Source organism: Cibotium barometz, chromosome 24 (assembly GCF_041138505.1).
Source record: "Cibotium barometz isolate CiBa-2024 chromosome 24, ASM4113850v1, whole genome shotgun sequence".
NCBI classification, from domain to species: domain Eukaryota; kingdom Viridiplantae; phylum Streptophyta; class Polypodiopsida; order Cyatheales; family Cibotiaceae; genus Cibotium; species Cibotium barometz.
The window spans coordinates 16,984,377-16,998,267 of NC_141069.1; positions in this window are offsets into that span (position 1 = coordinate 16,984,377).

Sequence of the window (13,891 nt, forward strand, 5' to 3'; positions counted from 1 at the left end):
TTTCCCAAAACAGAGAAAGGGGTTTTACAAAATTGATCTGTACACACGTCGGATGGTGTTGATATTCAACATTGAGGTTGTTTAGGTGTCAATGCAAGTTGTCCATACTTGATTGAACCACTACATTGAAATTTGGAGCCTTGGAAAGCACATCAAAACAGGGTATCTTGGATTGCGTGAGCCAGTTCATTTTGGATACATACAGGTTGATTTTCTACATCAAATTTGAAGTTTTTTGACTACTTTGGAGTATCGAGAACACTCATTGGAGTGTGGTTAAGCTGAGGAAGGCTCGTTTACAGATTTGGAAGTGTACGAAAGCTGTATTTGCATTGAGCAAACATGTCAGATAATCCAATATAGATTGTTGGTGAAAAGCTGGATAGGAAGAACTTCCAGGCATGGAAGTACAGGATCAAAAGTTTTCTGAAGGGAAAAGGTTTTTGGAATCTCATTACAGGTGTTGAGCCAGAGTCGGAACTACCCCGACAACCTACACAGCAGCAGGTTATAGCTCATAAGCAATGGTCAGAAAGAGCATTCAAAGTGTTGCATTATCTGTCTATATGTATTTCGGATGCTATGCTCATACACATACATGATGCTGAGAATCCCAAGGATGCATGGGATACATTGGTGAAGTTGTTTGATACAAACACGAGTACTCGCAAGTCTCAATTGCGACAACAGATACATAATGTGAAGCGGATTAGAAGGAGCATTCATGATTATGTACAAGAGATAAAGAAGTTTGCAGATGCATTGGCAACAATAAATGTCCCCATGCCTGATGATGATTTGGTAGATATTACCTTGCGTGGTCTTGGCAAGGAGTATAAATCTTTTGATACATCCATCTCAGTTCGGAGTACAGGTTTACCAGACTTTGATGAGTTGGTTTCACTCTTACTTGTTGAGGAAATCAAACTTAGTGATTCCTTTCTGGATGCATCTACTAGCCATGATGATAATGGCAGAAATCAGGCTTTCTATTCGCAAAGAGGCTTTAGAGGCAGGGGGAGATTCGCATCACGTGGCCGTGGTAATGGTCATGGATGGTAGGACAGGTCACCACAACAGAATTTTCAACCTTCATATGGTGCTCGAGGTGGTCATGGATATACACCTCAGAGAGGCAGAGGTATTCCTCGTGGTAGAGGACGTTGGCAAGGCCAACAAACATCTATGCAAGATGTGGAATGCCATTACTGTGGGAAATTTGGTCATATGGCACGTGATTGTTTCCGCAAACAGAATGATTTGAGAGGGGGTAGAGCACAACGTGGTGGACATTATGGTGGACATTATGCATAACATGGTGAAAATTATGCATCAAGCAGTAATGATGGCAGCGCAAATCACTTGTTTGCCATGAAACATGTTGTGGGATCTATGATGACAAATGCTGAGAATGATGACACTTTGTATATGGACTCTGGAGCATCAAACCATATGACTTGTCATGGTTAATGGTTTGAGCATATGAAGCCTATGGATGTGAAAGGCTATGTGGAGACAGGAGATGATACTCAGCATATGAAGCCTATGGATGTGAAAGGCTATGTGGAGACAGGAGATGGTACTCAGCATGCCATTACATATGTTGGAAGTGTACCATTGGTTATGCACAATGGTCAAAGAAAATCTATGTCAGATGTATTGTATGTGCCTTCGATTACAAAAAGCTTGGCCTCAGTTGGTCAAATGGTGGAATAGGGATTACAGGTTCGTTTCAACGAGCATGGTTGCTTCGTTGAGGATTTCAAACATGGATGTAGAGTCATTGCTAAAGGTAAGAAAGAAGGCAGGTTGTTTAAGCTGGATGCTGGGATTCCTGAGTTAAAATCAGCCATGTTCTCTAAAAGCAGAAATGTGGTACAGGACATTGATATGTGGCATAAGAGGATTGGTTAATATACAAAGGTTAAAGAACATGCAGGCAAGAGGAATTGTTAGTGGGCTGCCTAGATTCAAGTATGATGGGAATATGCATGTTTGTGAAGCCTGTCAGTTTGGAAAGCAGGCAAGGTTGCGGTTTCCTAGAGAAGGAAACATGAGTAGCAGACCACTTGAGATAGTACATAGTGATGTATGGGGTCCTGCACAAAACCCATCTATCAAAGGCAGTTTATACTATGTGACATTCATTAATGATTTCAGTAGAATGACATGGATATACTTTGTTAGAGAGAAAAGTGAAGTGTTGGAAAAGTTTATGGATTTCAAAGCTTTTGCAGAAAAGCAATATGGTTCTTGGATTAAGTGTTTGAGGACAGATGGAGGTGGTGAATACACCTCAAATGCTTTTGAGCATTTCTTGAGGAAGCATGGTATAAGAAGACGATTGACTTGTAGGTATACACCTCAGCAAAATGGTGTGGCTGAGAGAAAGAATAGAGTCATTTGTGAAGTGGCTAGGGCGATGCTCAATAAAAAGAGCATGCCAGATTATTATTGGGCAGAAGCATGTGCTACTGCAGTGTATATACTGAATAAAACACCTACAGCAGCCATTCATGGACGTACACCAAAGATGCGGCTTACAGGTTTTAGGCCAAACATTCGACACCTCAAAGTATTTGGATGCATAGCTTATGTACATGTGCCTGATGAGAGAAGGAGGAAGTTGGATCCTAAGGCAGAAAAGTGTGTATTTGTTGGATATGCACAAGATCGAAAGGCATACAAATGTTACAATCCACAAACTAGGCAAGTGGTTATCTCACGAGATGTGGTGTTTGATGAGCTTGCTAGTTGGTACAAAGCAAAGGATGAGGGTGTCATTAAGTCACTTGAAGCAGATGTGCATGTGAACTTGCCACAACCAAGTTCTAGTTCTACTACTATGTCTGGGCCAGCAGAAGCTGAGAGTAGTACTGTACGTCCATGGTCAAGACGTTTGAGGCATGAGAGTGTGAGCACTGGGAGTAGTGCTATGGACAAAGGAAAGAAGAAGGTTGAAGGAATTGGAATTACAGGTTATGAGTCATCCAGTTCAGAGAGTTTGGATGAGGAACTTGGCATACCTGTTTTACGCACACCTGGTGCTAGGCAGGATAGATATGTGCCACCACATGCTAGAGTGACAGGTGTTTAGAGTGATCCGCATGCATTGCGGAGATCCCAAAGGGTCAGATATCCAATTTGACAGGTTGACATACTGTGATTTTGCTATGCATTATGCATATATGACATCTTTGGTGAAGCATGTGGAACCTACATGCTATACAGAAGCTATTGGAAAGCATGTATGGGAGAAAGCAATGGATGTTGAGATGGACGCATTGGTTCAAAATGACACATGGGATTTGGTTGCATTATCACAGGACAAAAATGTTATTGGTTGTAAATGGGTTTACAAAGTGAAGTGCAAGTCTAATGGTTCCATTGAACGACATAAAGCAAGATTGGTAGCTAAGGGTTATGCACAAACCCAAGGATTGGACTATGATGAAACATTTAGTCCAGTGGCAAAGATGGGAACAGTGAGAGCAGTCATTGCTATGGCTGCAGCTAATGGTTGGGAAATGCATCAAATGGGTGTCAAAAATGCATTTCTAAATGGAGATCTACAAGAAGAAGTGTATATGGCACGGCCAGAAGGTTATGTACACCCAAAGTATCCCACTCATGTATGCAGATTGAAAAAGGCATTATATGGTTTGAAGCAAGCACCTCGTGCTTGAAGTGATAAGATGAGTAGATATCTTATCTCAGATTTCTACACCAGATTCTTCACTCTATGTGAAGAAGACAGATCATGGGATTGTTTTGCTTATCATCTATGTAGATGACTTAATTATCACAGGTGATCATGGTACAGATGTGATGCATGTCAAGAAAGCATTGAAGTGGGAAATTTGACATGAAAGACCTTGGTGAGTTGAGATACTTTCTTGGAATTGAAGTGATCAAAGATCATGCAGGTACATGGTTAGTGCAACGCCAATATGCATTGAATATATTGGCAAAATATGGCATGACAGGGTGTAAGCCTATGAGTACACCTTTGGAGCAGAATGTGAAGTTACGGGCTGATTTTGGATGATCCATCTATGTACAGAAAGATGATTGGTAGTCTCATTTACATGACTATCACACGCCAGGATTTGAGTTATGCTGTGGGGCTAGTAAGTCAATTTATGCAGAGCCCCAGAAAACCTCATTTGGATGCAGTGAGACGCATTATGCGATATGTAAAGACCACTGCACATTATGGTCTTCTTTATGAGAGTGGTAAAGGCTAGGATATACATGGCTACACAGATGCTGATTGGGCAGGTAGCTCATATGACAGGAGGTCTACTAGTGGTTATGCTTTTACACTTGGAAGTGCCGTGGTGAGTTGGAGTAGCAAGAAGCAACCTACAGTTGCTTTATCTAGTACAGAGGCTGAATACAAGGGTGTAGCCATTGTTACTTATGAGGCAGTATGGTTAAAGAAGCTCTTGGCAGGTTTGGGTGAGCCTATTGATGGCAAAGTTGTCATTCATTGTGACAACATGAGCAGTATACAGTTGGCCAAGAATCCAGTATTTCATGCACGGACCAAACACATAGAGGTCCATTATCATTTTGTCAGAGAGAAGGTGTTGGATGCATCTTTACAAAGCCACTTAGTAGGGAGAAGTTTGAGTACTTCCGTACTATGTTGGGAGTACATGGGATGAGCTTGAGGGGGAGTGTTGAGAGCCTTGACATCCCAAGCTCATCTACATCTTCATCTATGGCAGTACATCATGAGCTTGAGAGGGGCTATTGAGATTCAAGCTCGATATCAGAGTGAGCCAGCTATGCTATTGTGCTGTTAGGTAGTAGGAACATGTGTGAGACATAAATGACCGCGTCCAGCTGGTCATAGTGTGTGGACATTAGCTAGGGTTAGAAGTGTGTGGACACAACTCATTAGCTAGGGTTAGAAGTGTGTGGACACAACTCATAGTGTGTTGTGTGTATTATGGATTATGGCTTTATGCATTGTGTGAGAAGGGAGGTGGCTTCCCTCTATGGTTAGGGTTTGCAATATACATTAGGGTTTGCTCCTGTATGTGTGCCTCCTCTCCCTCTACCTATTTTTCAGCACAAAGGATGGGTGGAGATGTATGTATGTGAAAGAATGGATGTAGATATATGTATGTGAAAGAATGGTTGTAGATGTATGCATGTGAAGAATGGATGTGCATGCATGTGAAAAATGGATGTGCATGCATGTGAAGAATGGATGTGGATGCATGTGAAGAATGGGTGTGGATGTATATGAAGGATGTATGTGAAAGGAAAGATGTATGTGTATGTGATAAGTATGGATGTGGACGTATGTGGAAGAATATATGTGGATGTGGATATGGATGTATGAATGTGGATGTCGAAGTGGATGTATGAATGTAGATGTGGATGTGGATGTGGATGTATGAATGTGAATGGGGATGTGGATGTATGAATGTGAATGGGGATGTGGATGTATGAATGTGGATGTGGATATGGATATATGAATGTGGATGTGAAAATGGATGTATGGATGTGGATGTGGATGTGGAAACGGATGTATGGATGTGGATGTGGATGTATGAATGTGGATGTGGATGTATGGATGTGGATATGGATGTGGATGTATGAATGTGAATGGGGATGTGGATGTATCAATGTGGATGTGGATATGGATGTGGATGTGAAAATGGATGTATGGATGTGGATGTGTATGTATGAATACGGATGTGAAAGTGGATGTATGGATGTGGATGTACGAATGTGTATGTGTATGTGGAATAATGAATGCGAATGTGTATGTGAAATGATGGGAAGTCGATATGAGTGAATGGATGAGATGTGATGACATGTGAATTGGGATGTGAATAAATGATATGTGATGTGAATGAATCTGATGTGATGAGATGGATGTGTATGTATGAATACGGATGTGGAAGTGGATGTATGGATGTGGATGTACGGAATGTGTATGTGTATGTGGAATAATGAATGCGAATGTGTATGTGAAATGATGGGAAGTCGATATGAGTGAATGGATGAGATGTGATGACATGTGAATTGGGATGTGAATAAATATGTGATGTGAATGAATCTGATGTGATGAGATGGAAAATGATATGATTAGATGAGAATGAGTACACATTTGAATGATAATGTGGAAAGACGAGAGTTCATTATAGAAACTGTATTTGTGACCTGTTTGTAAATAACTGTTTTATGTCAAGAATGCTGGGGAAACATTTTTGACTGTCTTGATGTGAATGAATCTGATGTGATGAGATGGAAAATGATGTGATTGGATGAGAATGAGTACACATTTGAATGATAATGTGGAAAGACGAGAGTTCATTATAGAAACTGTATTTGTGACCTGTTTGTAAATGATTGTTTTATGTCAAGAATGCTGGGGAAGCATTTTTGACCATCTTGTGATTAAGGTCGTGGTGACCTAACTGATAAAGTTGCAATAGCTGACGGAGAGTCAACGAAGGACGTCTCGCATAGCATGGTCGGCCGAGGTCTTGACCAGCCTCGATTTAAATGGTGAGCTTCCGGTACGGTGGATGAGGGACCAAGGAAGCGGCCTATGAGTGAAGTGCTAGGTGACCTACGAAGGATCCTAGAGGGTCCTGACTATACGGTGCTCGGGCTCTCGGTCACCGAAGATACCCACATGTGCGTCATGGAAGATATTGAAACAAGGAGTAAGAGTTGTTTTCTGAAACTAGGCATGGATCTGGTTGATTGACCTTGCTGGTCTTCAACGGATGAGTCCATGACTCTTTTATATGGATCTGTTGGTTGATCTTACTGATCTTCCACGGAGATTCCATTTTTTTATGTGATTATATTGTCGGTTACTATGAGCTAAGAACTATCGAAAAGGCCCCTGAGTGAACAGGTGGTGAGCGTTTTGGTTGCCAATGATGCCATAAGTACACCGATGAAGGAATGATTGGAAATAAGGATTCAAGCAGAGATTTTGAGGATTGTGATCAGTGACACAATGGTTTCATTAAAGGATTATTTTAAAGATAGATGATGTTGAGAAAAAAAAAGGAAAATTTCATATTGGGTGTGTAAGTGGTGTGACTAGTTTTATGCTTGCATGAACTTCCGGCTAGGGGGCCTGGGAACTCTTTTTTCTGGTACCCAGGACAAAACCTAACCAAATTCCTAATTGGATCCTATCACTACAGTGGTTGGGCAGTTGGCTAACCCATGGGACTAGGCTAGACTGATGGATCTGTAAATCGAGACTCAATTTCTGTATAGTATAATAGATGAGGTGAATCCTGGATAAAAATTGTTCTATGGAAAAGAATCAACGGCTATGCCTCTCAATGAGGAAAAAAGCGTTGGTCTCTATGATCCAAGAACAGTCTTTTTTCCTGATCTGACTATGGGACTTACAAGTCTGGTCAGATGAGTTCAGTTAGTTAAGGTTTTTGACTATGTTAGGGAAAAGTTATCCTAGTGGAATCGCTCGTGCTTTCCGGACAAAGGAAGTTTTTTCCGGGTTCGGTTTTGGAAAAACCGATGGATTAGTCTCTTGTCTGGATATCCGTGGTGAGCGAGGCCCCCAGTGTGGAACCCTGCCCCACGTAAAAAGTGCTACCATTAGGACCTCAATGGAAGGCTTCTTGGGCCCTTTTATTTGGCAGTTTAAGGAGTCAAACCTTTTCTCTTAAGAAGAAACGTTTTCTAATTAGAAGCTTCAAAATGGCTACTTTATTCGAATTTGAATTTTGGGGGGAAAATGGAATTTAAAATCTAGCGGACAAAACCATATCATGTAACATATCTATGGAAAGCTCTTGATGCGTAGATCACGGATCTGTAGTATATCTTGTATGCTAACTATCATTCCAGCTAGCATATCCGGTATGCTAATAAGCATATCCAATATGCTAACTAGCATACCTAGTATGCTAACTAGTAGACCTTATAACCTCTAAGCTAATCCAATATGCTCCAAAATGCTTACTAGCATATAAAAATTGGTAATTAGCATATCCAACATGCTTAATAGCATATCAAGTATGCTAACTAGCATATTCAGTATGCTAATTAGCATAACCAGTATGCTAGTTAGCATACAGGATATGCTAATTAGCATATCCTGTATGCTAATTAGCATTTCAGATAGCAATCCAATATGCTAACTAGCATACTGGATATGCTAATTAGCATTCAATATGCTAACTCTGGTATGCTAAATAAGCATACCCAATATGCTTACTAGCATATTGGATATGCTAATTAGCATCCACTCATCCAACTAGCATATCCAGTGTGCTAGTTACATACTGGTTACACTAATTAGCGTATCTTGTATGCTAGTTAGCGTATCTAGTATCCTAACTAGCATATCCGTTCTGTTTATTAGCATTCTGGATACGCTTTTTAGCATATCCGGTATGCTAGTTAACATATCTTGTACGCTAGTTAGCATACTGGATATGCTAGTAGGCCTACTTGATATGCTAATTAGCATATCCGGTATGCTTGTTAGCATATTGGGTATGCTAACTAGCATATATGCTATGCTATTTAGTATATAGGGTATGCTTACTAGGATGCTAGTTAGCATACAGAATATGCTAATGAGGATGCTAGTTAGCATGCAGGGTATGCTAACTAGCATATACGGTATATGCTGGACACTTACCAGTTTACAAGTTATGTCTATGTCACTATCTATGGGGTCATCTTCACGAAGAGGAAACCCCATAGCCTCTATGGTGTCTTTGGTTGTCTCTATTCTGACTTCAAGCTCCATCTTTCGCTGGGCATCCACATCATTGCTTTGCAATAGAGCCTGCAACTCCATCTCAGCTGCTTGCAACCTCTGTCTCATGGCCGACGTGACAATAGGAGTGACCTTCGCATTTTTTGCATTCAAACCCCTAGCAAGTTCTAGGCCCTCTTGCACTTTGTTTAGATTCTATTTCTCATAATGTAGCTGTGTTTTCATTTGAAGGATAGCTGCCTTCATGCACTGCCATTCCTCCAACCCACAAAATGAAGAAGCTTCCATCTCCTGTCGACTATCTTGATGAGGCTGAAGTGTGGCCTTGGTAGATTTGGCAGTACTCTTTCCTGCCAATGCCATGTTTTCCTCGCAGATGTCAGCAGACATCCTCAATTTTTGAAGCTGGAAGCTGAAGAATTGCGTAGTCTCCACTTGTTAACATGGCCCTCATAATAGCCCTTCTCTCGAATATCCTACAAGTACTGCACTGCAAACTTGGCCCAATTGAACCTAATGGCTGTCCCGCTTGCAATCACGGTAGGATTGAATTCTTTCACGAAACCCTTTGCAAATGCAGAGGAAATTTCCATGTTGGTTGGGGCCTTCTGGTATACATTGTAGTGCAGTTTCATCATCGACTCATACATTTCGGTGTGGATGGTGCTGCATTTGATGCGGTACTGGCTGGGATCCTTTGTTTGTTTGAACACACTGAACCATTTAGCATCAGTGACCTGCTCCCACCTAACCATTTTGGGATCTAAACCCTCCATGGAAAGGCCATAAGCAGCATTGAACTCTACCAAAGTTGTACAGAATTTTTCCTACATGGGGATCACGACCTTCGGAGCTTTCCATCGGCCTACACACATCAAAGGCTCAACAGTAAAGGGAAATGTGCTCAACTATATTGCATGGAAATGTGCTCAACTGTATTGCATGGAGCTTCTTGTGGTACTGAAGCCGAAAGTAGAAGAGAAAACACACAGAACCCGCACAAGAGAGAGAGAGAGAGAGAGAGAGAGAGAGAGAGTACCCGAGAGGGACATTGGGGAACCTTGAGATCGCTTTGCGCTTTTGCAGGGAGATGGAGAAGCAGAAGGGGCACTGCGTTTTCTGTGTATAGGAGAAGGCGGCGCAGCTCGGCGTTTTCTGTGTATAGGAGAACGCAAATGTGCCGCCTTGCTTGCGGGCTCCATGGTGCTCTGGCCTTTGCACTTCATCACCCCACCACTCTGCTGTAACGCCCGTGCTAACTAGCTTCAAAGACTAGCTCGTAATTCAATATACCACAACTTTCATTGATTATTCTTTTTTTTTTAAGTGCTCATTTGAGCATTTTGTATCAGCCAGAAGTTTTAAATATGATTACTAATATAGTGACTTACATGCCTAAACTTATGCTAACTAGGAATGCTTGTTCACACATGTGAACTAGCATAAAAAGCGTAGCACGTTAACATGCTTCTACCCCTATATCATTGTATGGTTCACTTGAGATAAGAAATAGAATTAAGTGTTGAGTGTGCAATCTCTCTCTCTCTCTTGTTATGGAGTTCTTAGTGTGGTTTAATCCACCCTAATTATATTGCTTAATCTTTATCCATCACCCTGATCAATCCCATTTTAGGATTATTAACATTAGTCAACCACCCAACCACTTTATTGATAGGATCCATTATAAATATTTGGTTATGTTTTATCCCGGGTACCAAGGAAAAGAGTTACCAGGCCCCCTAGCAGAGCTGGCTCTCATGCAAAAATTAATTAGACACACCACTTACACACCCAATATGAAATTGCCTTTTTTTGACTTAACTATTTCTAAAACAGCATTGCAATAAAACCATAGTGTTTCCAACATAATCCTCAGTATTCCAGTTCCAAGTCCAATTTCCAATCATTCCTTCCTCAACGTACCTATGGCATCATTGGCAACCAGAACGCTCACCACCTATTCACTCAAGGGCCTTTTCAATAGTTCCTAGCTCATAGTACCCAAGAATATGATCAACTATTCTATTCATCCCTTCCTCAGCGTACCTATGGCATTATTGGCAACTAGAATGCTCACCACCTACTCACTCAGGGGTCTTTCAATAGTTCCTAGCCCATAGTACCTAGGAATATAATTAAGGCTTTGCTCTGGGAGGTAGCCTTATGGGCTGGCCCTTAGATGTCCACCACCCAGTCTCACAAACTAGATACACGTATCACCTAGCATCATTCCAGGATACTGGGAAGCCATGCACAAACAATGCGCGAGACTACCCCACACTCAACCTGTCAAATCCCCAAGGTGTCCTCATACGGCATACTTGCAACAAGACTCCAAACCTACAAAACAAAGCCATAAAACCATGAAGGGGGTGCAAGCCTAACTCAGCCCGTGATCAAAGCCCACAAGTCTTGGCTGTCCCCACTGAGCCACAAGCTGAGCTAGCTAGCTAGATGTACCAATCAGCCTCTACCCTATGACATCCCATACCACCATGAGGTGGGCCTCAAGACTAATACCCACCTCGGCTACAACAATGAAGCAAGTGCACGTCTACACTAAATCTAGGCTCCTGACCACAGAGCTCTCGCATAGCCTTGCAAGACTTTGACTGACTGGCTGACCCTGGCCACCGTTTTATAGGCTCTTGGTCGGTCGAGTGTCCACACATGGGCGCCCCACCTGTCAGTCCATCCCTAGCCTAGCATGCCAATTTGCCTACCTAGCTCCAAACTACCCCAAGCTTCAAAGCTAGTCTTGTGTGCATGCTGCACATGGTAGATACACTATGTGCACAGGACAGAGCCGATTGGCTGGGCAGGGCCCTAGTCTCGCTACCTAGCCCAGGGCTTCTAGGGCTGACCGATAGCCTTCCCAATCCATGACTTCACTCTCACTATATAAGCTACCCAAATGATGTCTCAATGATGCAAACTGATAGTGAGAAAATGTCGAGCTACACCATGTTTCCCATTGTTGGGTTTATGTAAGAGAATTGTGAAGGACCTCCTCACATGTCATCAATAGTCTCTCTCTCTATTTTTGCTACCTTTGGCTACCTTTTCTCCTTTTAGGTATATCTCTATTTCTATCAGCTTGTCAACTCTTTCATCACTAATAACTCTTTACATAGCCATTAATATGGCCACTGAGGCTCACCACCATTAAGCTCACAAAACAGCATGCATGCTTTCCATCTTTGCATGCTAAATCTTCAAAAGGGTTCTCTTCATAGGTTTCCTTTACGAAACCATAGGTGTATACCATCATGAAATTCATCAATAGCTTCCACACTAATTTGCTCATTTTGAGGAAACGTGTAAGCACTACCTCTTTCTTTTGGTGTGCTCAAAATGGGCTTGTAAGATTCCTCCCCAGTCTCTCAAGATGTCCAGCATCTTCCCCTATAATCAATTCCCTTTTCAGAAATATAAAAGATCTTGTTTCTAACTGTTTTAGCCTAGAGCTAGCTGCACACATAGTTAGCATATGAAACATACTATGTAGCATACATGACATGCTTATAGAGGGTGTAATCAAAGATTTTTTTGTTGCAGGCCTCTCAAAACTCCTACATGATGTGGGTAGTGTGCATGACACCAAAGGTAAGGGAAAGGCTGAAAACCCTTCGACTGAGAAGGGTGGTGAGCTAGATACAATGAATGAAGGAGTAGATGCGGGATCCCAGCAAATGCAAAGTGCAAGCATGTAAACAACAGAGGAAGGCGGTGACGTGAGCAGTAAATCAGAAGAAGATGATTTTTTTGTCATGGTTCCTCATGCGCGTGCCATGCCTGCTGCAAGACACAGTAAAAACTTCTCAGCAGACAATGGCTAGTGCCAGTGCATCAGGGGAAACATTGAAGACTAACATCATAGAGGACCCGCAGGAAGTTGGTGATAACAGCCCTCTCGAGGGTTTTTTGCGAAAGGCTAAGGTAAAGAGAAAAGTGGGCCCGGAAGAGGTACCTGAAGAAACTGCAAGCAACGGCTATGGTTCCCCAAAGAAGATGGAGGACAAAGCTGAAAGCACCAAAGGTGAAAAGAAAGCCACCCGCTCAAGAGCTTGCAAAAAATTGTGTTAAGACCTTTCCTTTTTTGCCCAGATTCTGTACTGTAAGCAGGCAACTATCACTATTCAGTTGTTTAGCCTTTACTTAGTGTTCCCATACCTATGCCCTTCACTCTTATGGCTATGCCATTTTGAAAACCTAATGCCTCTTGTGGCTGTCATGTAATTTTTTTTATTTTCTCGGTGAAAATGTCTTTGTGTAATATAATGTTGAGCAGCAGTCCATTATAATTTTCTGCCAATCTATGAACTTCTTCACTTCGTATCACTGTTTCTTTGCAGAGAAAGAGAAATTGGCATTAATTGCCTTGCCTGATGTAAATGCTACCATGCAATAGTAGAAATTACGGAAATGGCGAGTCCGTAAAGTCAGGCAGATAAGGAGACAAAAATTCGAGATTGAAAAGCGGCTCGAACGATATTCACAGCATGCCCGTAGAATTTTTGAGCGCCTAAATTATGTTCACCCATCAGGGGAGGTTATATATGGTGAATGGTATCCTCTTCTAGACCCAATATGGGTGCCTAAGAAACTGTGTGATGAAAAAAGGGCTCTTTTACTAGATCTCAACGGTCTTTTGCTGAGGGTGGTAGAGACTCGCTTCGGCAAAAAGCCCCCTGCATATGCAGATGAAATGTTAAAATACAATGTAGAGGATAAGTAGGTGTTCTGTCGCAAGGACAGCCACATGTTTTTGGACTAGTGTCTTCAGTTCTTCAGTGTGTATATTTGGAGCACAAGCATGCATCGTAAAGTCATGAATATTTGCAGGGCTATTTTCAAATTGTAGGTGCCAAGGATTGCCGGTTTTTTTGCGCAAGAGCACTGCAGTCCGCAACCCTTGCAGATCTTGAATAAACCTGTGTTTATGAAAGATTTAGCCTTGTTTTGAAAATACAATCCGACGTACAACACCCAAAACACGCTTCTGATTGATGATAGCCTCTACAAAGTGTTTCAGAACCCAGCATAAGCTTGGCTCGTTACTCCGAAGCTAGAGGACCAGAGTGCTGAGGAGAGACAACAGTTTCTTACAAAAACTTTGAAAGACTGGCTTTTTCTTTGGCTGCAGTCGGA